This window comes from Pezoporus flaviventris, unplaced genomic scaffold (genome assembly GCF_033815535.1).
Source record: "Pezoporus flaviventris isolate CSIRO_AGI_PZ_B2104156 unplaced genomic scaffold, CSIRO_AGI_Pfla_v1 ptg000066l, whole genome shotgun sequence".
Classification (NCBI taxonomy): Eukaryota; Metazoa; Chordata; class Aves; order Psittaciformes; family Psittacidae; genus Pezoporus; species Pezoporus flaviventris.
In genome coordinates this window covers 4,526,184-4,549,796 of record NW_026892614.1, presented here as the reverse complement: position 1 = coordinate 4,549,796, position 23,613 = coordinate 4,526,184, and the positions used below count along the sequence as shown (strand labels likewise).

General features: G+C 40.1%; 1 long non-coding RNA gene across 1 annotated transcript in view; it reads left to right on the top strand.

Moving 5' to 3' along the window:
• The first annotated feature begins 240 nt into the window (after positions 1 to 240).
• LOC133278670 (uncharacterized) overlaps positions 241 to 23,613 on the top strand; it is a 38,107-nt gene continuing 14,734 nt past the window's right edge. Inside the window, exon 1 of the long non-coding RNA XR_009746633.1 lies at positions 241 to 349. This is a non-coding gene — a long non-coding RNA (uncharacterized LOC133278670). The remainder of the gene's footprint in view (positions 350 to 23,613) is intronic.

The window sequence follows — 23,613 nt, the reverse complement described above, 5'->3', positions numbered from 1 at the left end:
GGTTTCTGTCAGGGCTCCCGCTCTGTGAGGGCCCTGTGTGTATCACTCGCTCCTTCCTGCACACTTGAGGCGAAGTAGAGGCGGCTCCAGAGCAGCCCCATTCTTGGAGACAGCCCCACCATTGTGGAGGCCACAGAGGGGACAGCAGGGCCACTGCAGCCCAGCCATTAGTGGCCAACCCCGGCGGCCTGGGCACAGCTCCCTGTGGAGAGCCTCACCCTCTGCCCCAGCAGCTGAGACCTTGGGTTTTGCCCTACAGACAGCGTGTGGTGGCTGAGGGAGAAAAGGCAGCCCCAAAGCCTGGCAACCTCAAAAGGAGAAGCAGGAGCCCCTGGAAGACAGCATGGTGGTAAGAATATTTAAAATATTTTTTTATTATTCCTTTGAATTTATGTTCTCCTTTCCTTCATTATCTTTTGAATGCTGTGGATGTTGTCGCTTCATCTCTGCCCTGTGTGACCCAGCTGAGGGCTCACACAGGAGCCTGCTGCCGCATCGCATCCCTGGGCTGCTGCCCCAGGGCATGGCTGAGGCATGCTAGCAGTGAGAGCTGCATTTTACCATACAGCAAAAACACCCCTATTTCTGCAGCTGGTGCACGTGCCCATTAGATCTGTGAATGGATGCTTGAAAGATTAAAGTTGTTCAGATCTCACGAGTGGTAAGCTGACAGACTTGATATCACATAGGATTTGAAGTACTCTGTGCAGTCATGAGGGATATAAATGTAAGGGAAAGGAATGTGTCTGGATTTTAATGATAGACTCAGCCAAATGCAAAAAAAAAATTCAGAAATTGATTCAGACTTCGGGGGGTTATTTTTATTTTATGTTTATTACATTGACCTGTGAGTAAAAAAAATAGCAGTTATTACAAAAAACATATGGTTGTATAACTTACGACTCAAAAAACCATCCCCTGCTATGCACATAGCTATTACAGAAAGACTGTCAGATTGGACTGTGAAAATAGAATTTGCACACATTGCAGCGTGCTTTTCTGTGTGTCTTCTTGCTTCTGTTCTGTTGCTGTTGCACACTTAAATTAAAGACCTACCTTCCTGGGTACTTTTTGTTTTCTCCCTACTCTGTTTTTGTGCTGCTACTTATTCTGTGTCATTCTGTTGCTTCCATTAACTTAATGTATTTGAGGTGAAAATACTATATTATTATCCACTATCCCTTGATATTTTCATAATTCTATGACTGGACATATTAAGGTTGATTAATAGTATCTGAAAGCATCTATAACCAAATTTTTGTGGTAGCAGAGAAAAATCTTAATTATAATATCCTACATATACACTTTGATACAATACAGTAGCTTTAAGTCATGTGTAAAATGGCTGCTACTCAGTTGTGTGGGTCTGGTGATGAAACTAACCACAAATATAAAGGTGACTAAAACCAGAAATGAGAGTTTCTAAGGTCAGTTTACATGAAGGTGACAAAAAGATACTGTTTTGCTTAGACTTCGCATTTGTTTGTGTCCTGATGTACTCAATGCCCTTTTCACCAGAGCACTGCTGTTCTCGCAGTGCGTGTTTCACTAGTATTTGCAAACCACCTCCATATGGTTTGCAATGATGGAGCATTCTGCTTGCAATCCAGATTTATCTCTGTTAAATAGAAAATTCATTTTATAAACCCAAGAGCTGCTGATGAGCAGTCAGAGATCAGCAAACGTTCATTTTAAATGTTATTTTCAAAGCAATAGCAATTCTTTATTTTCTAAAGTGAAGACTAAGTACATGACTACTTTAGGATGTTTTCTGTTGTCAAAGTAAGGGCAGCATGCTTGGCTGGACAGACACTGAAGAAAAAGGCCAGGCTGATGCAGAGATGGAGCGTTTTTAGCAGGTCAAGCAACTCTGTGAGATATTGGCAGGCCTGTCTGAACAAGGCTCACGTGATCTGGGTTTGGCTTGATTACCATGGGAGCTGAAAATAGATAATTCTTTTCATTTGTTCTGTTATGTTCTTAGGCTTTAGCATTTGTGTTTTCAAGGTTTTCTGTGCAGTCAGGAGGGATATAAACTTAAGCGAAAGGAATGTAAAAGGGCAGAAATTACAACATAGCAAATTACTCCAGGACTTAGGACTTAAAGCACTGTTCTTATATGGAAGGACTTAGAACAAAGTTTATGAGAGCTGGCAGTGCTGGTGAATGGTTTGTTCAGCTCAAAATCTTTTGCAATGACAGGAAAGACTGATCAGGTAACGCTCTTTACCTGCCTCTGTTGTTCTTAGCTACTATTGCTATCACCAGGGAGATAACATAGTATATGGTAAGAAAAAGGATTCTACAGAGATGCGCTTCCATACTTATTCTGTGGTTTAAAATTTTTCAATAAATTATTTGGACCTTTCAGGTAGTGTCCCATTCCCATCTCAGGTTTGTGCCTTGTTTTTCTTACATGTTCCATGAGTGCAGTGTGCAAACTAACAGACTACGATTTGTCCCTTGCCATTAGTGGAGTAAATAAAGGATACAATTATTTTCAATATAATCACTTTGTATGTGCCTACATTTAAAAACAGACAGCTCTTCTAGTCAAGAAAGTTCCTCAGCTGCAGCTTATAGGAACTCGGGGATGGAAGAAGGGATAGGGTATAGCAGGGCATTCGTCATGTCATGCCTGCCCTGCTTTTTTTGTTCTGTAGGAAACGCTACCCATGCTGGCAGAGATGTGCTATGACAGCAGATCTGGCCCAATATGGCTATTACTGCACTTAGAGATTGAGGGCATTCTGGGCCTCAGCAAGACATTTTTAATACCAGAATAAATAATGACTGCACAGTTAACCTGAAAGAGTTAAGTTTAATTTAGCTTCTTCTACAACTGCTTCTTAAAGGCTTTTCTGTTTGCTCATCTCTACTGGATCTTAAACAGAGACATTGTGTTGCTATGGAAAATAGTGAGCAAGCAATAACAAATGCTTCCTCACATAGAAGAAAAGCACACTGTTAACCATCAGCCATGCAGATATGACTGAGTGCGGAAAAGAAAATACGGGGAAAAATATGAAACCAGTTCCAGCTTTCATTCTGCCGTTAAATGAAATAATACATTCTTATTTTCTTCTTTCAGCACAGCACAGTGGCATTCATGTGATCCAGGGGAAGAGGGTCTTTTGCTAATAGCAATTTCATTATTTGAGGATATCCTCCAGAGTCATAAGTATCAGTCTGAAATAAGAGATTTTTAAAAGCCTTGCATGAGTTGTATTTCACATATGCACATCTTATGCTTAGCCAGAAAGAATAAGGGATTATTTCTTTCATAATTTTCTTAGTCCCAAGAAATTTCTCCATGAGACCTATGTGGGAATATAATACCCTCAATCCAGTCAGACTTCATCTTGCCTCCAAACTCTGAAAGCATTGGAGAAACATAAACTAGAAAAATTTGACATTGGCCTTGATCTTTCCATTGCCACCTAAGATGCTTTCCAGGGTCAGCAATGAAATTCAACATGACACCATTCTGCTGGAATAAAGGAAAAGTTGCACAGCAGAATTATTTTATTTTAAAAAATATAACTGTTACAGCTTATTTTTTAGAAAATGATCACATAGGACTCAATCTATTTTTAAACAGCTGAGTCTTTTCATTATAAAGTCTCTGCTTTTTTTCCTTCTATCTGCAGTTTTTTTTTTATAATGTTCTTGACTAAGCAAAGTTGAAGTCCATACTCTTACAGCATACCAAAGTTGACATTGTAGATCTTTGTTTCAAGAGGCCATTTGTGTTGTGACAGGCTAAGAACAAACCATAGTTACACTGTTGTTCTTACTGAAGACAGGCAAACTAATCCAAATCCTATGGGACTTACTTAAGCAAAACTCCAAAAGAAACTTCCTCAATTCATCTAAAACCAGTCAGAAATGGAGTTTAGCAGTTCCATAATTTTCCACAGTCTACTCTAAAAACTCAGATCATCCTTTTTGCAGCTAATGCTCATGCATGGTTCAAAAATGTCTAATTCAAATGCAATGAAAATGTAAAAACTCAGCTGAAAATATACATCTTTCGTTATAAATTTCCAATTACATATGAGGGAAAGCTAGTAAACGATTCCCCACTAGCTGAAATTAAGCCAATTTGTGTTAACAGTGAATGGTGAATAATATGGTCTGAAAAACACTCACTGCCTTGTGAACTTAATCTGCAGCAACAATTGCACCACATCAGACTCCCTGAACCAGCAATATATCTATTTGTCAAAATAATTAGATCATAAAATCAGAGTCTTTTGGTACATGTGTTTCTGTAGTCTTTCTCAAGTTCTAGATGGTCATGTAAATTAAGAAGCTGAATTTACTGATTTATTTCTTCTGCCAGGAGGCAGCATTACTTTTTAAGGAGCGAGGTAACCCACCCATGCACATAAAGATTTTTAGTAATACATCAACATTACATCTACATTTTTCAAGAACTTTAACTTATTCAAAGAACACTTAGGCTGTATATAGTGTACAGCAACCAAAATGCTAATTATTTTATCTAATTTCTAGCTGCATTGCCTGAAGCAGGTCTTGGGATATACACCTGATTGTGTTTTGAGTCAGTATATGAAATAGGATTAATAAGAGACTTTTACTAACATTTCATCACCACTCAGCCTGTGAACAGAAATGTTTTCCAATGAGTGATTTAGACTCAGTTCAAGTTTATAATCTTGACTCCTTCAATTTTATTTCCTGCACCATAAAAATAAATTAATGATCATTACTTACCAGGAAGGTAATACCTGCAACATAACAAGGCGATTCTGCAGAGAAAGTAACATAGACATCTCTGGACATCAAAAACATGCAATAATATTTTACTTCTCCCTTGGTAGGGAATCAAAGAGAACCTTGGGTACTCCAGTTCAAACCACATCACAGCTGAAGTGTCCAAAGAGAATCTAAAGTTTCAGATTCAACCACTGCTATGTAAAACAATGCCACAGAACATTCCCACGTCAAAACCACAATTTTTATAGCTGGCTGAATAGCTTTTTCAAGCAATGAGCAGTCAGTTCAAATATATACCTTATTCCAACTAAAACAGAGATCCACTGTATACTGTTCATGGAGAGTACTTAGTATAGACTCTAATCTCTAGAAATTGGCATAATTTTAAGGCACTCAAGAACAAACACTCAAATTACAGACTGTTAAAATAGGAAATGTGCTAGAGTTCTACTGGCACACTTTGTTGGACACTTCTCCAGTTATGCTCCTGTCCAAATATAGCTGCTTTGTGTATTGGTTTGAAAGGCATGAAGGGTCACATTTTCTATACATAAACTGAGATGAGGGCTGCAGATCTAACTTGTAAAAATAGAAAAGGTGGGAGGCCTCAAGAGTATGCCCCATTATCACGTGTATGGAAAGCTCTTCTATGGGTATATAATGATGACTATAGGGACAAAGCTGGCTTCACATGGAGGAGGAGTCTTCACATGGAAGACAGAGATTTGATCTCTGTCTTCTGTTGATGTCTTCAGCTGCTTCCTACTTCTACTCTTATTCTACAGCCTTGGGAGATTACCCTAGTTATCTCAATAAAACAGTTCAGCTCCAGATGGGGACTATACAGGCCAGAATTAATGGTAGTGGCTCCTTCAGTTCCTAGAAAAGCTGAGTACATGTGAAGACAGCTCACATCCGTAACTCATACAAGCTTGTTCCTCCATCCTGTCTTCTCCTATTGCAACTAGATTTTCCAGACTGTGCAAAGCAGGATGATTGTCAAAGCATCCTGAGATTGATATCTCTGCCTTCCAGTTTTCTGAGTTTTGCTCACAGCTGAATGGGAAAACATTCATTCTTAGGGTCCTTGCTCTGCAAAGAAATGGGAGTGTCTCTTTCTAACTCTCTTCTGCATCACTAGAGCAGGCTCAAGCACTCTATGGAGCTGAGAGTATCAAGGTGAGGAGAAAAAGTAAGTTGCCTTTGAAGGTCTGTGTTTTCCCCAAGACAAACAAGAAGGGAGAAGCCCAGTTTCTCACTAATAAATGTGATCATATTCTTCAGTACTATACAGTTTTGTATTTTAAAAGATTCTTTCTAGCTGCCTCTTATGGTTTCTGAGGATTCATTTCACTAAGAATGAATTCACAACACCAGGAGTATCTTAGGAGCATACCCCTGTGTTTAGACATCCAAAGGCCTTGAAAAGAACATGTACTGCATACAGAGAGCAAAAGATTTAACTTTATGTACTTTAGCAGAAACCTGAAGAATCGTCTCTCATCTGAAATTCCTGTATTTTCTCAAATATTCCCTAGCAGTGTCCTTGAGCACTTTTGCCACAGGACATACAAGAATTCCCAGTTTTAACTTATTGTGCTATCCTTTGTGAGGCTGAAAACAAAGAACATTTGCTCTCAGTTACACCAGTCTAGTTGTGGACTTTTCTTACAGTCATTAAATTTTAGAACAACTTTTCTGTCAGCTGTCCTCAAAATGAACAAACTAAATCAAATAACATGTTAAAAAATAAAACAAGTTATTTTCTTAGAAAGCAGAAGTTGTCTTTCCATCAGTTTGAATTTTCATCTTAAGCTGTACAGAGGAAATAGCTTTCTTGTGTAGATAGCATCTGCAAATATAAATATGCAGCAATGATAAAGTGCGTATTTTACTTTTAAACAGTTTGGGAAAGCCTCATTGAAAATGGTTAAGGACCTTAAATTTCACTGTCCTGGGTTCAGCAGTAGCAGTCATTTTTATTCCTTCTTGGTAGCTGGTGCAGAGCTGTGGTTTCAACTTTCGGCCTGGGAACAGCGCTGATAACACTGATGTTTTTAGTTAGTGCTCAAATATTTAGTCTGACCAAGGACTTTCTGAGTCTCATGCTCTGCCAGGGAGGAGGAGAAGCTGGGAGGAAGCAGAGACAGGACACCTGACCCAAACTGACCAAAGAAGTATTCCATACCACAGAACATCATGCCTGGGATGTAACAGAGTTACCTGAAGGACATTCACTGCTTGGTTGGGCTCGATTGGCGAGTGGTATTGTATTCTCTTCCCTTGTTATTTCCCTTATCATTATCATTACTGGTGGTAGCAGTAGTGGTTTGTGTTATACCTTAGGTACTGGACTGTTCTTATCTCAACACGTGGGAGTTAGTTACATTCTTTCGATTCTCCTCCCCATCCCTCTGGGAGCGGGGGGCAAGGAAGAAGGGGGAGAGTGAGCGAGCGAGACTGCGTGACTGACAGAGCTTGAACCACGACATTCACTGACTAGCACTCACTGCAGTTTCTGGTGGAAGTCCCATGGAAGGAAACAAATGTGTCCCTGTCCTTTGGGTACCAGGGGCAGAATTTATGGGCTGACTTTCCTTCATATAAAACTGCACTCCTAATCCTCACTCGAAAACAGCTACTGCTAGAAAAAGCTGTTTGAATGGTGTTTCAGTAATTTTGAATAATTTAGCTTGCACATTCATCTGGACTCCAGAGCAATTTGAGGCTTGGAACTGGGACATTAGAGTTAAACAACATAAATGGAATGGCACATGTGACCTTCCAGGATGTGGAAGCCTGCTGCCCTCCAGGACCCTAGCTTATTCAGGAAATTATCTTTTTTATAATGTTGACATTCACATACGCAAATGGAAATTCATACTGTTTCCTGGACCTGACACTGAAACCCACACAAAAGGGAGCAGGTTTAGAATGAAACAAAGTGCTAAAGAAAATAAGAACAATAATCTTGAATTTCATTTATTGTTCTTCTTTAAATCTTTGTTTGGCAATGTTTCTATGAAAAGATTGAAATTTAGTATTTCATGCATTTAACACCTGGTTAAACACCACATAAACCCATGGCAGTGGCCAAACACACCTTATTAAGAAAATCTTGTGACTACTGTCTTAATTAAGTCCCAAACTTTTCTATGTACTGTCATTAATTGATTCTCTAGAAGCTTTTGCAGTAAAGCATCTGTCCCAATTATGTGTGTCCAAATTAAGTGAAACACATTTTACTGAAATAACCACCGCTGGCCGTGATTCTTTGTATCACACGAAAATGTGTTTCTAATAATACTGATTGCAGAATAGCTGAGGGCAAGTATTTTTACAAAGTAAAACAAAAATATTGACATTGTAAAAGAGAAGTCTTCTTGACACCTGTCAGTATTTGGTCTTGCTTTATGTACTAACTGACTCTTGCCAGCATCTTGGCAACATTCTAGCTTCATATCTTTGGCAGAATGCTGCAGGCCAAGTGTCTTTTACCTCCCTTCTCTGACCCCCAGAGGTCATAAGTTCATTTACATTGCTTTGGAGCAGACTGCTTCAGTAACAATTCATGAAACAAGATTATGTTAAGGAAAGCAATGTTGATTATGTTAGAAACAAGAGAGAAGAATTAAATGAAACAAAAGCTGAACAGAACAAACTTTCCTGTATCTGGCAACTGCACAAAGTCTAGCTCACCAGGTTACAATCTCATAGTTATTACTGTTATACTCAAGTACACTGAAAAACCTATCAGTGCTTATCTGACCTTTCTTCTCATAATATGGTCCACAGATCTGTTACAACAGGAACTTCAGCCAACAGCAGCTTCAGGGAAGAGTAATTCTGGCAGTCATGAACAGAAAAGAAATGCTTCACCTTTTAAAGCTCCCTTCAGCTGAGAAAACTCTCCCTTGTTAGGATAATTGAAATCCAATTTTTTTAAGTAAGTGACAGGTTGTGTAAAATATATTTTAAGGACACAGAAACCAATCAACTACTTTGTTGACTGTGGAACATGGCTAAATCTACCCAGTGATGACAACGCTTCCAAATTTTGTGAGGCAATTTCAGCTTTCTGCTAGATGTGTCAGAGTATGCTGTCCTTATGAACTGATGAAAGGAAATCTGTAGCTTAGCCCACATACACTTGTGCATCTTTTTATGGAAGATCCACTGATCTGTCACTGGGGAAATACTTTCCTCAAAGCAGAGGAACAGAATTAGTCTTTCAATACAGTAATTAAAAATCAGGTATATTGTTTTTAAGTATGTGTTCAGCAGGCAAAGACTCCTGCCATAAGAAAGGAAACTGCATAGACTCAGGCTGGCTTATCAGTGTGCAGAATCTGATGTCCTTTTTGGCACACTGTAGTCTTCAATACAAAAGGCAAGGATACACTGCTTTCAGATTGTCATTGCTTTAAATTTGGACTTAGATACTTCATCATGAGTTCAATACTCTTTAAATTTCTTTAGGTGATGACTGACAGAAAGTTTGAATAAAAATTGCTTGTTAGAATTAAGCTTATAATAGTTGGTCTCATTATAGAAATCTTTCTACTTCAGATTCAAAAGCCTAGCACACTAAATAAGAAGCAGTAGCCCAGCAGCATAAATCATGGATGGGAAATGCAAGGGCACCCATTGCAGTGCTTCAGCCTGCATATGGCTCAGGATCTGTTTGACATTTTGCAGGACTGGAATAAGGTTGGAGTGAGGTTAGTGGCCTAGGAAATGCTTTAATACTGATACATGAACAAAATTGTACAGGACAGGGAAATCCACCTCTCACACAAGGATGTGTTCATGGGATGTGTTCATGTTCATCCTGATTATTGAATCAAAAGGTTACATCCAGCACCAGTCCTCAGAGGCGTCAGTCTCCTCAAAATGTCTTATTTCCAACATGTGCCCATTGTGAGAGCACACGATACATAACCAGAACTGACAGGAGACAACAGCGAGGCAGAAAAAAGTATGAGATACACAGTGTTTTGAAAGAGGAATGGAGGACCAGAAGTGACAGCAAGGAAGAGCAGGGAAAAATAGGCATGACAGCTTTAAGACAGCTTGAAAGAAGGGTGGAAAACCATGGAAACAATGTCAGACAAGGAATAGGAAACTGAAAACAAGGAATAGAAACTATTCACTATATTTAGGGTAGAAAGGAGGGGTTCAAAGACAGTAGAACTAGGAAGAAAAAACATAGGAGAGTGAGAGGGTTATGAAAGTTTAGTTAGAAGTGGTCTAATACAACACTAGCATAAATGGTGCCATATTCAGGGGTTGGTGCCGTAGTCAGGGGTTTAAGTATCTACAACATGGGCCTCAATTTAGGAGGCCAGGTCTACTGGGGGCTGGTGGAGCTGGTCTTTTGGTAGGAGGCTTGCCAGGCTGGTCAAGAATGCTTTAAACTAGATGTGCTGGGCGAGGGGGGCATCATTCCATCCCAACACACCCAGTCAGTTGCCAGCACCTATAATAAATGCTCGAAGTAATGTAGAGATATTCCAGATGCTCCAGCCAATGAGCCGGCTTCATTTGGATGCCTCTATACAAACGCCCGTAGCATGGGGAACAAACAAGAAGAATTAGAGGCGTGTGCATGTCTACGGGGGTATGATATAATAGGCATCACAGAAACATGGTGGGATGGCTCCTATGACTGGAGTGTTGGAATGGGAGGTTACAGGCTCTTTAGAAAAGACAGGCCTGGCAAATGGGGAGGGGGAGTTGCTCTTTATGTTAGGGATAGGCTGGAGAGTATGGAACTCTGTCTGGGGACAGGTGAGCAGGCAGAGAATCTGTGAGTCAGGGCTAAAGGAAGAACAGTGATGGGAGACATTATTGTGGGGATCTGTTACAGACCACGTGAACAAGAGGAATATGGATGAAGCACTCTACAGACAGATAGGAAAAGCCTCATGCTCGCAGGCCCTTGTTCTCATGGGGGACTTCAACCACCCTGACATCTGTTGGAAGGACAGTACGGCCCGGCACAAGCAATCCAGGAGGTTCCTCGATTGTGTGGAAGACAACTTCCTTCTTCAAGTAATACAGGAGCCGACAAGGAGAGGTGCCATGCTTGACCTCGGGCTCACCAACAGGGAAGGGCTCGTTGGAAATGAGACGTTCTAGGGCAGCCTTGGTTGCAGCGACCATGAGATGGTTGAATTTGAGATCCTCAGGACAGTAAGAAGAGCATGCAGCAAGCTCACTGCCCTGGACTTCAAGAGGGCAGACTTTGGCCTCTTCGGGAACCTGCTTATTAAGGTTCCATGGGATATAGCCTTAGAGGACAAGGGGGCTGAAGACTGTTGGTCGATATTCAAGGATCACCTACTATGAGTTCAGGAGTGTTGCATCCCAACTTGAAGGAAATGCAGCAAGAGGGCCAGGAGACCTCCTTGGATGGATAAGGAGCTGCTGAGGAAAATTCAAATGAAAAAAGAGGCTTACAAAAGGTGGAAGCAAGGACAGGTGGCATGGGAAGAGTACAGGGATGTTGTCTGGGAAGCTAGGAACCAGGTTAGGAAAGCTAAGGCTCAGTTAGAAATAAACTTGGCTAGGGATGTTAAAGATAACAGGAAGGGATTGTATAGGTACGCAGTGAATAAAAGACATATAAGGGACAACACAGGCCCCCTTCAGAAAGCTCTCAGGAGAACTGGCTACTCTGGATTTGGAGAAGGCTGAGGTTCTTAATGACTTCTTTGCCTCAGTCTTCACTGGCAAATGCTCTGACCACACCACCCAAGTCTTGGAAGGCAGATGCAGGGACTGTGAGAATGAAGACCTTGGGCCCACTGTAGGAAAGAATATAGCTCGAGACCATCTTAAAAACCTGAACGTGCACAATTCCGTGGGTCCTGATGAGATCCATCCGTGGGTCCTGAAGGAGCTGGCAAATGAAGTTGCTAAGCCGCTGGCCATCATATTTGAAAAATCATGGCAGTCAGGTGAAGTTCCTGATGACTGGAAAAAGGGAAATATAACCCCCATTTTAAAGGAATGAAAAATGGACAATGTGGGGAACTACAGACCAGTCAGTCTCACCTCTGTGCCTGGCAAATCTTGGAGCAGATTCTCCTGGAAGGCATGCTAAGGCACATGAAAAACAGCAAGGTGCTTGGTGACAGCCAGCATGGCTTCACTAAGGGGAAATCCTGCCTGACCAATTTGGTGGCCTTCTGTGATGGGGCTACAGAACTGATGGACAGGGGTAGAGCAGTTGAGGTCATCTATCTGGACTTGTGCAAAGCATTTGACACTGTCCCGCACAACATCCTTGTCTCTAAATTGGAGAGACATCAATTTGATGGATGGACCACTCGGTGGATAAAGAACTGGCTGGATGGCCGCACACAAAGAGTTGTGGTCAACGGCTCAATGTCCATCTGGAGACCAGTAACGAGTGGTGTCCCTTAGGGATCGGTGTTGGGACCGGTCTTGTTCAACATCTTTGTCGCTGACATGGACAGGGGGATTGAGTGCGCCCTCAGCAAGTTTGCTGAAGACACCAAGCTGTGTGGTTCGGTTGATACCCTGGAAGGAAGGAATGCCATCCAGAGGAACCTTGACACACTTGTGAGGTGGGCTGATGCCAGCCTCATGAAGTTTAACCATGCCAAGTGCAAGGTCCTGCACCTGGGTCAGAGGAATCCCAGGCACAGCTACAGGTTGGGCAGAGAAGAGATTCAGAGCAGCCCTGTGGAGAAGGTTTTGGGGGTGTTGGTTGATGAGAAACTGAACATGAGCTGGCTTCAATTGGGCTCGCAGCCCAGAAAGCCAACTGTATCCTGGGCTGCATCAAAAGGAGCGTGAGCAGCAGGTCAAAGGAGGTGATCCTGCCCCTCTACTCTGCTCTTGTGAGACCTCACTTGGAGTTTTGTGTGCAGTTCTGGTGTCTTCAACATAAAAAGGATATGGAACTGTTGGAACAAGTGCAGAGGAGGGCCAAGAGGATGATCAGGGGACTGGAGCACCTCCTATATGAAGACAGGCTGAGAAAGTTGGGGCTGTTCATCCTGGAGAAGAGAAGGCTGCGTGGAGACCTCATAGCAGCCTTCCAGTATCTGAAGGGGGCCTATAGGGATGCTGGGGAAGGACTCTTCATTAGGGACTGTAGTGACAGACAAGGGAAAACGGGTGCAAACTTAAACAGAGGAAGTTTAGATTAGCTGTAACGAGGAAATTCTTTCCTGTTAGGGTGGTGAGGCACTGGAATGGAATGGGTAGCCCAGGGAGGTTGTGAATGCTCCATCCTTGGTGTTCAAGGCCAGGTTGGACAGAGCCTTGGGTGACATGCTTTAGTGTGAGGTGCCCCTGCCGTTGGCAGAGGGGTTGGAACTAGATGATCTTAAGGTCCTTTCCAACCCTAACTATTCTATCATTCTATGGTTCTATGAAGTATAGACTGCTTGGGGAGTTTTAGAGATGAGGCAAACATCACTAAATAGTAGGGATGGGTAAGGAAAGGAGAATTTACTTGAGACTTCAATTAACTGTTGTTGAAAGCATAAATAAACAGAAATGGAGAATGTGGAGACCATTTGGGGAATGATAAGAAAAGGAAGAATGTCAAGACATCGGGACATAGGGAAGAACAGTAAAGAGAAAGGATACTCTAATGCAGATGAGGAGCATAGGCAAAAATAAAAAACTAAAATAAAAATCCAAACACAAAATAAGACAAAACCCTGAACCCAATCCAACTTTCTTGTCTGAAGCCATTAAGGTGGAAGAAATAGATGAGTTGATCCATTGTTCACATGTTCACATCTGCTTTCTTTTTGCAAAAGGCTGTATACTGTTTGCATGTTGCAGAAACAGTATAGTAACTCTTGTTACCATAGTGCATGCTGCTGCAAAGCTAATCCTCTCCTAGATACCCATGTGAATGCATCCAGAGATGACCTTGTCATGCACAACTACAACGAAGGATCAATAGAAATGCATCCAAATGTATCAGAATTTTTCCTTCTATCCTCCTAATCAGCTTTAGATTTTAGTGACTGATACTTGCTTTATGTAAACCTTTCCACAGTAAACTACTCCAGGAAACCATTCACCAAACTTACCTGAACACACACCATGTGTTCAGTATTATGCCAAGTATTAATTGGCATGCTCATGTGAAGTAACAGAGACATAAACACAACATAATCCTTGCTGTGTAATGTAATCCTCAGTGTTACAGATGAAGAAGCTGACTTAGAAAGGCATTTGGGGACAAAGGTGTTTTATTGTAGCCTAGAGATCTAGGCAGATGCCTGTACTGCTTCTGATTATGATTTGCCATCAATTGGTTCATTGCCTTGGGGCAGTCTGCATTTCAGGTTAGGGGGTATATTTTGATTTCTATGTATTTTACAAGAGTACTTCAAATCTTTCCTTAATAGTGGCTTTATCCTGGAACAATATAAGAAAATACAGCTTTTAAGTTAAGTAAGAGTAATGTTAGAGGGAGTGTTTCTATACGGAGCTGTCTAATATTTCTGTGTATTTACTGTCTATTCAAGTGTCTCAAGCTCTCTCAATCAGTTTTAGCAGACACTGAATTAGATTGGAAGTTAGGATCTGACTGAAGCATTCAATTAGAAAAGTATGATGAAATCTGTGAACCAGTGCATTCTCAATATTGTCATCAGGCCACAAAAAAAAATGTAGCTTGAAACAGGTGCCAGACCTTTTTGGAGAAAATCGGTGCAATTTCAGGTCAGTTTAATGGAGCAGCCATTTCATGAAGCAGTTAACCAGCTGCTCACACATGCCTATTTCACCCATCTTAACAAAACTTTTCAAATAGTCATGGAGATTTTTACTACCCATACCAGGACTGCACTTTCAAATGGTCATGCTTTGTATTTAATCCATTCTTCCCTCAACTGTGCAAGCACGTGGTACTGATTGCAGGCTACTCACTATGTAGGAAGCCACAAAATGTGCAGCGAAGTTGCCTGGAACCTAATCTGACCAAACACAGCACTTTTATCTCTAAAAAGTAAGCTGTAAAATGACAAATGGAAGAAAATGATCATAAACTGGGTGGAAGTATATGAACTATAAACTGGGTTAGAGAGAAGACAAGATCAGATTTCTCCTTCCTCTCCTTTACCAAGCTACACTGAACTCAATGAGGTAACTCAAGGTAGATTTAAATAATTTAATTCCTAACTGAGGAATCCTACCTTATTGTTATTCATTCTTTCTAGGCATGGGACACATTTTTTCCACTAGGCTGTTTAGTAAGCTACAGAGTTATCCAATTAGTGATCAAACCTTAATTGGATTACTTACATGTTAAAATAACCCCAGTCACTTTTGTGAACCACATTAAGTTCAAGTAATTTAGAAGAAAATCACAGGCACTGAAACCAGCTCCCTCTCTCATGGATGGGAGAGCAGCTGCCTGTAATATCATGGTCATGTCAAGGATACTTTATGCACTGCAGATGGTTCCATTCCATCTCAAATCTGAAGATAGAGATGTGCTGAACAAGCCTTTTGTAACATTCCAATTGAAAAGTTAACAGCCAACAACCAAATCTGAACAAAAAGAGCAGCGGGATATTTCTCCTAAATGTAAAATCTAAAGATGGCCTTTTAGCAACAGCAACTAATTTGGTATTTCCTAAACAAACACTTGATTGATGGTACTTGGAAAGGGTAATGTTTTTAAATGTTAGAACTGGAACGGAATTAATTCACTTTTGATTGTAGTGCATGCCTGCTCACACCAGTTATCATCCTTCGCCTGCCTGAAGATTAATACTCTGTATATATACTGTGAAGGAAGAAAGATGGAGCAAATTCTTCCAGCATTTTTTTAGTTCAGTCAGATTTTTTTTCCCCTGGTAAGAAAATTCTATTCCCAGCATTTTATATGCAGCAACTGCGGGAAAATGAGTTGAAAAAACTGAGCCCACAACATGTAGCACCTTTAGTTACAGAGATGCAAAGATGTGAGCCATGAAAGCCTAATCACATGCAGCAGGAATTTTCACAGCTTCAGTCAGTGCCTGATGGGCAGGGCCACACACTCTCTTCTAGTCAGACTGCAGCAATTGTGGTGTACATCGCATGTAACAGGAACCTTTTAGGGAAAGTAGCGAAAAGGCCTGACAACAGGATGACCTTTCCCCAAGGAACTGAAAACAATCATCTGTTGAAGTCAGAAGGAGAATTTATACAGCTGTTCATACAGGTTAAATTTTATCTTCATTTCTTCTTTAGCTATGAGAAACACCACAATTGTGAAATGCCATTGCAGATCTTGCCAGTAGAAACAGGGAAAGAAATATTCTTTAGTATTCTGTATCAACAGCTGTCTCTGTAAACTAATTTGTGCTTTGTTTAACATTAAAATCACAGTTGGCTTTAAACAAATAGGTGACATGAATGAAAGGCACCACACAGTTGGTAGGGGGAGTGACAGAATGGAGTCTAAGGAGACTCCCTGTTCTTAGAAGTTACTCCACATCATTCCCATTTGTCAGTCCACAGAGAAATTAATGAAGCCTGCCAACTGCAGGACTCCAAACCATAAAATCCTGTTGTTAGTAATTTATTTTACACATATTCGAGTGGTATCCTGATGAGTATTCTTAGTAAGTTAAAATGTGATAATAGTTATAATGTGAAAATAAACTCGGTTCTGCTCCTCTGCAAAATGTAGACCTAACTACTTTGGCACCGAATAGATTCAGAGATAGCAGGATTTCAATTCTTTGTTTTATTTCCTGGTCTTTCCCAGCATTTTGTGGATATACATTTCTTATCAATTATCCCTCCAGTGTTATTTCTGATGAGGGCATTGCCTCTTAACAGATCTGTCTGTGTACTGCAAGCTTTCATCAAATTGCCAAAATTATTTTACTATTCATTTGAGCCTTTCACCACTCAATCTAGGAAAGATAAAGGCATCTGTGTTCTTAACTGCGTACATACATACTGATTGTTTTTCATGATTTCTAACTATAAAGGATACTTTTTGACTAGGTTTCAAAAAAACTCCTTTCTATCAGACCTTAGGGTAACTACAATTGTAGATATAAACTGACACTGATACGTTTTTTCAAATTAAAGCAAAATGAAATGCTAAAATTGCAATATATTTTTATTTCAGATTAGCCTCTTAGCATTTATATGCCTCATAACTTTACTAAGCCTGTAAGACTTAGTAACGTACTGAGACTTCTGTCATTAATTTTACTCAGTAATTGTCACATATATTCCCTTCAGATAACATGTATCTTACCTTATCTCAGGTAAGAAAGCAGCTGTGCTTTTAAAATTTAGCAATATGCTAAGCAATGTCTTGTCATAGTAGCTAAGAAAGAGTATGGAAACTGCTCCCTTTCTCAGTACCATAACATAGCATCTCCTCTAATGTTTCAAAAGTCATAAGAAGGGCTTGTGCTAATAGCCCCCCAAAGCAAAAGGGATATGAGAAACATCATCCCAATCTATGAATAAATACCTGACATATTTTGCATATCTTTTGCAGAGCAGACCTCTCAGATAAATTTTACATTTTCTTGTTTTCTGTGATCTAAGACTGCTGATGTCACTAGTGGTCAGACTCTTAATATCTGAGTACAATGTAGCATCTGTTTCTTTAATAGTCCCATTTTTTGAGCAAAAGTGAAACTTTGCTTTTGCTTCTTTTAATAACATTTTGGCTCTACACCTGTGGATGGCTTTATCGAGCAACTGCCTCATGAGATGTGGTCAGTGTATGCAGTGCTTTAATGAGCTTCATGCCCCAGGCTTTGTAAGCAGTTGTTCAACTATGCAAATATCTATGTTTCCCATTTCTAAAGTCATAGAGAAATACCTGGAGAAAGCAGCAATGGGGATTGCTCCAGTTTTACACCATTTAGATAAGGTAATACACTTCTGGCTTTATTCTAGACTAAGTTTCCTGATATGTAGGATAGCACATGGGGGGGGGGCAGTTGTGCTCTTCAGAGGACAAGATATTTGCAATTTATGTTCATGTCTCATTGGCAAAATCCCATCTCTGTAATGTTACACAATGATATATTTCTACTGCTTATACTGCTGAATTCTGGGTAGAGCACTCACCAAATCAGTCATCTACAAAGATACTTGGCAATCACTAAAAATCAGAATAGAACCCCCAGAGGGTGAACATACTTCAATTTAGATTAACATTTCATACTAAGAAACACATTCTTGTTCTATTTTGGTTTTCAGGATGCCAAAGAACATGTTTTAGGCATGATTTGTACTGAAAACCAAACAAAATTCCACTTTTTCCTATTCCATAAATCCACTAATCACCTATAGATAAGATCACAAGAGCAAGCTCAAGTTAAAGTGCAGGATCTAAATCTTTGTATCATTAGTCAGCCATTTATGAAAATGTTTTTAAAAGCTCTGTAATAAATAACACAATCAATTGTAGCAGTGTATCCTTGTTTTCATTGTTTTTCTTTTAAAAAAAGCCAGTGAAAGGAAAGGTTAATTAAAGTCTATTATTTATAAGGCATAAAACTACTTTCCAAACAATGCTTATCACACAAGAAATATTCCAGAAAGCTGATTTTTTGATAATTATGTAAAAGTCAACTTGGTCAGAGCTCCCTGAAATTATCGCTCCCAATCTGTGGAACAACAGTATTGATTAAGTAGCTACAGAAGCTTTGTTATGAAAAACTTAGTAACTTCTGCACAAACATATGCACGCACAAACTCCCCAATGAGCGGGGTGTCCAGAATTTGTGGTTTTCTCTCTCCTTTGTTTGAGATAGATAGAAATCTCCAATTGTTGGGAGTACCAGCTTTAATTTTTTAAAGGAGTAATTAGCCAAATTCAAGGCTCTGAGAAGATTTTGATTTTCAGAGGAAAGCTCAGTTTGAAAATTAAGCTATGACCACTTTTTATCAGAGTCACCTCTCCAAAGAACACCCGAAATACATCTGAATCAGGCATTAAAAATAAGGTCTGTGACTGAAAACTGATTTATAAAGACAAGAATTTCAACATAGTCTAGGAGACAAATTATACAGTACAACTATTTCAATACCATAGAGAATTAACAAAATGCATTAAAATGAGAAAGTTGGGGCTGTTCAGTCTGGAGAAGAGAAGGATGCGTGGAGACCTCATAGCAGCCTTCCAGTACCTGAAGGGGGGGCTATAAGGATGCTGGGGATGGACTATGCATTAGGGGCTGTAGTGATGGGACAAGGGGTAATGGGTTAAAACTGAAACATGGGAAGTTTAGATTGGATATAAGGAGGAAGTTCTTTACTGTAAGGGTGGTGAGGCACCCTTATGGCGGTGTTCAAAGCCAGGTTGGACAGAGCCTTGGGTGACATGGTTTAGTGTGAGGTGTCCCTGCCCATGGCAGAGGGGTTGAAACTAGATGATCATAAGGTCCTTTCCAACCCAAACTATTCTATGATACTATGATTCTATGTTATGAATAGAAAAATAATTTTCACCCAAACTCCAGCTAAAATGAAAATGTAACTGTAAAACCTCTCCTACCAGAAGTCTTTACTTCATTTTAAAGCTAGACAAAAACAAAACACCCCCCCCAAAAAAAAAACACCAACTATTTTAAAGTTAGACAAAGATTGTCTATCTTCCTATTTCTAGTCAGCAGCCAAAACCAAAATAAATCAGAACATGCATATCAAATGATATACAGCAAGTTTCCATTCTTCAGTGAGAAACAGCCAAACTATTCTCTAGACTATAATATTCCTGATAGCATGTGGTGTGAAGGCCCAGCTCTATCTGCTGCTGCAAAGTAAGTACTCAGCTGTCACTAAGAAATACTGGCTGCTGCCAGAGCCTTAGACAGATATTTTAGGGGAAAAGGGGGCTTATGCATGTCTGCTCAGTCTTTATTCTTAAGAACCTTGTCACCTACCTGGTTCAGCAATTCTGTGTCTGTTGTGGGTACCCACACAGTGCCACACGTGCTGTCTTCACCCACAGGCTGAAGGAGAAGCAGCTTTAATTCTTCCTTCTCCTGTACCAGTGAACAAAAGCTTTTCACTTGAAGATAGCTGCTTATGGATGCTATTACAAGAAGTTTTGAACAAAGAGAAACTTCAGGTAGCCTTCTCCAAACACAGTAGAATCAGTGTAGCACTCAAAGTTAATTTTCACATAGTTCCTCTGTAAAAATGGTGTGTGGTTTGGAGGATTAAAGCCAAATTCTGATCTCACTGATGTCAGATGAGATACTCCAGTGATGAATGTGGTTCTTGGCTTCCCAAGCAGCCGTCAAAGTCAATGTGTTTCTAATAAGATGGAGGCTCAGTAGAGGCCAGGTGCTCTATTAGTTTAAATTGTTAGAGTGGCAGTAGAAGGTTAGTAGATGGAAAACGTTTTCTGCCTTCCCGAAACTTGTATTCCTGGTCCAGAAATTCAGTTGCTGAATCTCAGCATTTTACTGGCTGAACTTCTGACTTGGGCTTACTTTACAAACCTTTTATGTAATAGTAATAACACAAATACTTCTTGTTGTATATTTGCAGGAGAACTCAGTTTCAATGGTTTCATTTCTCACCTATTTTTGTTTGGGGCAGAATTCTACCTGTTCCCCTCTAAGTGATTGTTTTCTCTGTATTTTCAAAAGCACTCTCATTATTTACATAAATCTTTACTTCAAAGGTAGCTGGTGCTCTTTAAATGTACTACTGAACGAAATATTTAATGCAAGCCAAACACAAAACCTGTGGCTGGATAATAATGCCGTAATGGAACACAATGTTGTATTACAAGATGAGGTGAAGCTTCACACAGTCTGACCTCAGTAATTTCAGACCACGGAGCTGGCAAGCAGCGAAGTGATTTGCTGTTATATTGATGGCAATCCTGACAGAGAGAGCCTGGTCACATCTTGTAATCATTCCACAAGCACTTCTGGCAGCAGTGCAGCACCCCAAGGACCACGGCTGGGGTGTCCACAACATCAGCTTCCTGGCACTGGGCTCTTTTTCCAGAATAGGGAAGCTGCTCACCAATAGCTGGACTTTTTCAGGACACACACCGTGTATGCTCTACTTGGCTCAGAAGAGTGGGGATTTTAGCTTGGACAGCAGCTGCAGCAGTGCCCAGCGCCTCCACCCCTCTGCTTTTGTCCCCAGAACACCAGGCTATGCACACAAGCAGTGCTGTGGCCCTAAACTGCCCTTCTTGCCTTCATAAATCCTGTAGATTTTCAGAGACCCAGGAGGGAAGAGGCTGGGGAGAAAGTTGCAAGTATACTCACAGACAACACAAAGAATCCCAGTTACCAGTTAAACTTTCTTTTTGTTTGAGTGGTTATTTATATGTATCGCAGTGTGTGATTTGAAGCAGTAACTCTGCATATCATTCTGTAGCTGGATAAGTGTCCTGTTGTCCTTTAAATGAATCATGACAGAACTATGGACTATCTTTATCATGACAGAGCGGTCCTGTGCCTAAAAGTATCTGTATTTGTATAGTTCAGTTACAGAGAGAGTGAATAGAGTCCAGATGCCAGTTTTGCAATCTGCAGAGATTAAAACGTCCTACAAAGAGGTCACTAGAACCATCGAGCTGTAATGGAGGCTCAGATCAGACTGTGCTGCCTTACTGGTGCTTAACATGCTTTAACATCAGTTCTGTGTGGAGATAACAGTTTCTGTGTGGACAGTTTCTGTGTGGAGATAACTGACCATTTACGAGCTTTGAAACACAAATTTCTAAAGATAGGAAAAAATTTGTGTGATTTCCATCCTGTCCAGACTTTAAAAAAAAACCATGGATTATATAAAACATGCATGAGTAGTTTAGGCAGAAAGAATCATAGATTAATTTTTCAACTAGGATGTGAACTGGACTTTTTCTCAGAGAGACACCCAGCAGGAGCCCTAAGCATGACTTTTTCAGAAAAAAAAACAATAAAGGCGAATCAAAAAGCCTACTTGCACTGAGATGAAGGAGAGAGATTCATGCTGATCTGTCGGGGACTGGCTCAGCTCCTCCAGCGGCTGGGACTGTAATCTGGCAGAGACCCTCACAAACATGTCAGTGATTTCCACTGTAGTGGAGCAAGAAAGACCAGAGCAGCATCTGACTGTGTATACAGAATAAAAAAGTATACACTGCTGTACACTTTGCAATTCTTCTAATCTCATACTTGCATGTAAATGTTAATGTATTTTAATGATTTGAAAACAAGTTTAAATATTCCCATTTAATGATTAAACTGTAGACTTTTCAAATGTATCTTCTTTTCCAGGACATCTTGGTGCCCTGTAAATGGAAGATATAACTATTTGGTCCACTGAACCAAGCATCTGAAAATCACAAAAAAGGAACAGGGAAAAGCCTTATGAACACCACTGTTACTAACTTCCACTGAAAGCCATTATATAGAATAGTCTATTTTCCCTCTGGGAAAGGATAACATGATTATAAGGCTTATATCAGAAGGAAAATATCTACCCAGATGAATCTTCTTACTCAGTATGTGATTATCACACTACAAACACATTACAAAATGGGACAAAATCACCCTTCCTGGAGGAACTGGTATGAAATAAGAAAATCCTACCTAATATAAATGTTCAAGAAACGAATCTTACAGAAAGCAAGAGCTCTGTGCTGAATGGTATTACAGAGGTTAGGGTGCCAAAGATTTCAGAAGAAGTTGAGGTTGAAAAACAAGTGCCTCTGGAGATGTTGAAGGGAGAGATCAGCTACAGGTTTCTGGATGGCCGAATAAAAGACCTGAATTGAGAGAATAAGAACTGGTGTCCTGGTAAGAGGTATCAACTAAATAAATCAATCACAAACCTTTTAGAGTTCAAGGTTAGCTTGGAGAAGGTGTTCAGTTCAGGGCCGATTTCCACTTTATTGGAATTATTAAGCTGCAAACTTCAGAGTTCACTCTGAGGCGTCTCAAAATCACAGAAACTACTGTATGTCAAGATTATACATGTGCTTTTTGTTAAGGAAAAACAATTGTCCATTTCTCCAGCTGATGAGAATAAGGTCAAGAAAGTTCAACACCTGCTTTGAAAAAAGACATGTTTAACAGATACCCCATTTTGCTGCAACAGGTGCTGAACTCATCCAACCTAGGTCATGCTGTAAAGACAACTGTTTTCAGTGCTATCTGATGGGAGGAGTAAGTCCTGCTATGTTTATTAGCAACATTTGTATGGTGGTTACTTCTTTTTTCTGGAAATGAATAGCTAGTGGGTTTGGTTAGGCAATTGAAGTCTCTTGAAAAGGACTTCTTTTGGCGTAAAACCTCCGTGTTCCTTCAAGACGGGCAAATGAGGCTGAAACTTGTCTCACTTGGACTTGTGGAAAATGATTCTTAGAACTATCAGAGAAGCCAGGCTGCCATATGAAACAACAAAAGGTGGATCTCAGTTTGTAGCATGACATTTTAACCCATAGTGGCACAGCATAGTGAATTGCCATAGAAAACAAGTCACAAAGACCACTAAATTATAGCTAAGCATTGTTGCAACTGAACAGCTCACGAACAATTCCATAAACACTTCAACTGGTGCTTTTAAATTTCCAGATATATTTGCTTTGCTTCTCTAAAATACATTAAAAAAAAGTGTTCTTTGTTATCTGGGACTATTTGGAATCTTTAGCAGTTCACTTAACACATTATAATGCCTGTCATAGGCTTTCCTAAAACACCAGGGAAAAATGTGTATCACAGAAGAGGAATAAATCTCTTAAAAGGTGTAAGTGTAATTAAGTAGGTCACCATGTAGAGGTGAAGTGCCTGTTAGTATTGGTGGATTTTAGTCCTGATTCAGCAGAGTGCTTAGGCAAGTTCCACTAAAATTTGCAGGCAAATACATATGCAAATTCTTTTCTGAGAT